The sequence below is a fragment of the Engraulis encrasicolus genome, chromosome 19 (assembly GCF_034702125.1).
Source record: "Engraulis encrasicolus isolate BLACKSEA-1 chromosome 19, IST_EnEncr_1.0, whole genome shotgun sequence".
NCBI classification, from domain to species: Eukaryota; Metazoa; Chordata; class Actinopteri; order Clupeiformes; family Engraulidae; genus Engraulis; species Engraulis encrasicolus.
The window spans coordinates 47,593,837-47,597,165 of NC_085875.1; positions in this window are offsets into that span (position 1 = coordinate 47,593,837).

Here is a 3,329-nt window from a genome sequence, read left to right on the forward strand (position 1 = left end):
CTCAATAACAACCAGACATGTGGACTCGAGTCCAGTGACTTGGACTCGAGTCTGACTCGAGTCAGCGGTGTGAAGACTTGCGACTTGAAATTTCAAGATCAGAAAGGACTTGCGACTCGACTCGACTTGCACGCCTTTGACTCGGGACTCGACTTGGACTTGACAGTTGTAACTTTCAATGACTTGGCGTGACTTGCCATGTTAGGTCTAAAAAAATAAGTCCAAGTCCAACCCTTGTTTTCAGAATGCAACAGCCCGCCCACATTCTTTGTTTGAATCACGTCATTGTCCTAAGCGTGCTATGCCATTGGCGGCAAGATGCGGCCGGACGCGGCTGGCCTGGACGCGGCGACCAGCGGCAACAGTGAAACACCATTTGCGAGTCTCCAGAACAAACATAGCCTACATTTTAAACCATCGCGGAAGTTAATTTATCTCCCTCTCAGCCCCAACTCATTTTGCATTATTTATAGGGTAGGCTATGGAAGTTTGCACTGTGATCAACAAATATTTTCTATCAATGTTGTAGGAAGTGTGTGTGGTGGGGCGCTGTGATGTGCAACACGCGTCATAGGCTAGGCTACACACGTGAAGGTCTCGCTCTCTCGCCCACGACAGAAATTCAGTGAGAACCAAGCTGTCTAAATATTTTAGCTAAATGGTGATGGACATTGATTGTTGAACATTAGGCTATTTAAGCAGTTGAAATAAAAAAGCACACACTGCTGACATAACCGAACCACAGGACTTAATCTATTGTTGTTTTATAAAAGAGTACGCCTATCTGTTTTACTTTCCCTGTCCTTTATGAATGCGCTTGCCTTCAGCCCCCGAAGGCTATTACAGTATGTTCCGCTCCCACACACTAGAACTATGCTTGCGAGTCAGTCACTTCAAAGTGAAGTGCAGCCTTGCGAATAATTTCCACCATCGCGGACAAAACCACGTTATGATGGATATGTGGCAAGGTAAACGTTACGAATATGGCCTGCTTTTAAGTTTCCCCCAACCCAGGATGTGTCCGTAGGCTATGGCTTGATATCCCAGGGCTATTTCACGACCACAACTCCACGCGCTGAAAATGCATGTTAAGCTCGCGCTTCTCAGTCTAGAAAGAGTAACCTCTCAGTAACGTTCTTTGCATTGACCAGCCACCATCGGTTGAGTATTAGAATCAATACAAAAAGACACGTTTATACATGTCTTAGTCTTCCAGCATGCAATCGAAAGTAGGCGAGCTGAGAACACTTGGTCTTGCATCCATCAAAAGAGCTCCACCGGTTGCCTACTTTAGATGCTGGGTGAATGGTTCCAAAGGGAAATAATTTAGCCTATAGCCTATTCATGACAGTCTTGCAAAGAGACAAGACAAACGACCAAAATTGTCAAATAATTGGTCAAGGCGCGAGATGAGGAATAGCCTACTTCATGGCTATTGGAAAAACTTTGAAGTGTTTGCTTCCCGCGAAGCTTGCGCTTATGCGCCCCGAACCTCACTGCTTGTTGTTCGATGACTTGAATCGAAACATTTCTAAGGACATCAGGGCTATCTTTGATTCCTGGAATACCGCCTCAGCCAGCTGAAAGAGTAGCAGTGTCCCATGTGTCAAATGGTAAGATAATGCCATACCTGTTCCTTGAAAGTTTTAAAACTCAGCCTTGACACACTATCATGTCAGCCACATCAGTTCAAACACAATCTTTAATGCAGCCTATCGTGAAGTTTAAATGTAATGCGAGGTAGAGGTTGCAAGCTAGGCCTACTGCTGAGCAGCGCAAGACATGGGCATGGGTCGGCTCCCGTGGATAAAAAGCATGTTCCCTCTCGCGTGCTGCTCCCAGCCCAATACTTGCGCGCGAACCTTGTATCTCGTGGTGTCGACACCGCTTTATCTTATGTTTCTCACAGTTCGAACTACATGCTTTGTTTGGTATTTTGGGGGAGTTTGGAGTCGCAATTACCGCTGATTGGAAATGACACGTTAGAGCTACACGACGCCAGCACTGGAGAACTGGGATGTAACCCTGTTTTCCAAATTAACAAAAATTAGGAATCATAGAAGCAGAACTTTGTTTGGCTACAATCTATGACCTGGACGGTGAACTTAATCTTTTTGAAGAAGAGGCATGAACAGCATACAAGTGCCTTTGTGGGGGAGGAGAGGGCGATTGGGGAGAACAGGGAGACGAGAGCATGGCGCGAGGCGCATATTCGTTCGGGAAAAATGAGAGCGAAATGTTGGATAGGGCATTACACACCTTCCTTCTTCCTACACCATAGAAGCGCAGAACAAGGTTGCCTCGTTGCCATACCTGACATTCTGCGGCGCTAACGCCATGTTTAATTGACAGCGTGCTGGCGAATAGTCTAGTAGCCTAATATAATTCACAAGACGTGTATTCATGACTGTGCAAACGAAGTTCTAGTTAACTTGGACTGTGACGCCGTAAAAATGGTTGGTGATGGGCCATTGCGGCGAGAATGTGAGGGGGAAAGCGACAATGCCGATATCAGCTTCAACAATAGTAGACTAGAGTAGAGTAGTAGAGTAACTTTATTGATCCCCAGGGGGAAATTCAGGAAATTCATCATTACTTTACCAGGAATTTAATCCAACTAACTAGGCCTACTTTGTCCTCATTTCTTAGCCCATATGGACAAGTGTCTACTAGGCTAAATACTGTTGGCACGTAGCCTACAGCAGACTATAGCCTAGTGCTGCACCATGCATGTGCTCATTGGTGGGTTCACAGTTATGACACTGTCAATGCTCAGCTTTTGGTTCACAGATAATGGGATGAAGTGAACATCATGGACCAGCTGAGACAGGGCTGCCTGCTGAGCTGTGCTGTTAACTCATCATCCTGTCTCACATGTGTAGCCCCACCCCCCATACGCACACACACACACACACACACACTGGGCAAAATTAAAAAAATATATATATATTACCCCTGCTGTATGTCATACCTTGATGAGAATGGTGAGCTTAATATAGTACCTTAGGGAAAATGGCGTCTTTTAAAGCCAAACCAAAATGTTTACATTAGTCGAGTGTTACACTTCAGTAAAGAGAGGGGGAGGGTGGGTAGCACCTGTAAGACATGAATAGGCTACTACTTTCACCATTGGCCTTTGTGGGTAAATTCAAACATAGTACGCTGAAAGTGTGAATCCGCGTTTTCAGGTCGGAAGTGTAATATGCCCCCCTAATGTCTTGACAAAACCTTCCAGCCAAAGCTGTCAGCGGCCCTGCCTGTGCTCCTAGTGAAAAAGCGTTATGATGCTAGAGTCTGTATAACTTACAACCTTGACTAGATATGACCGG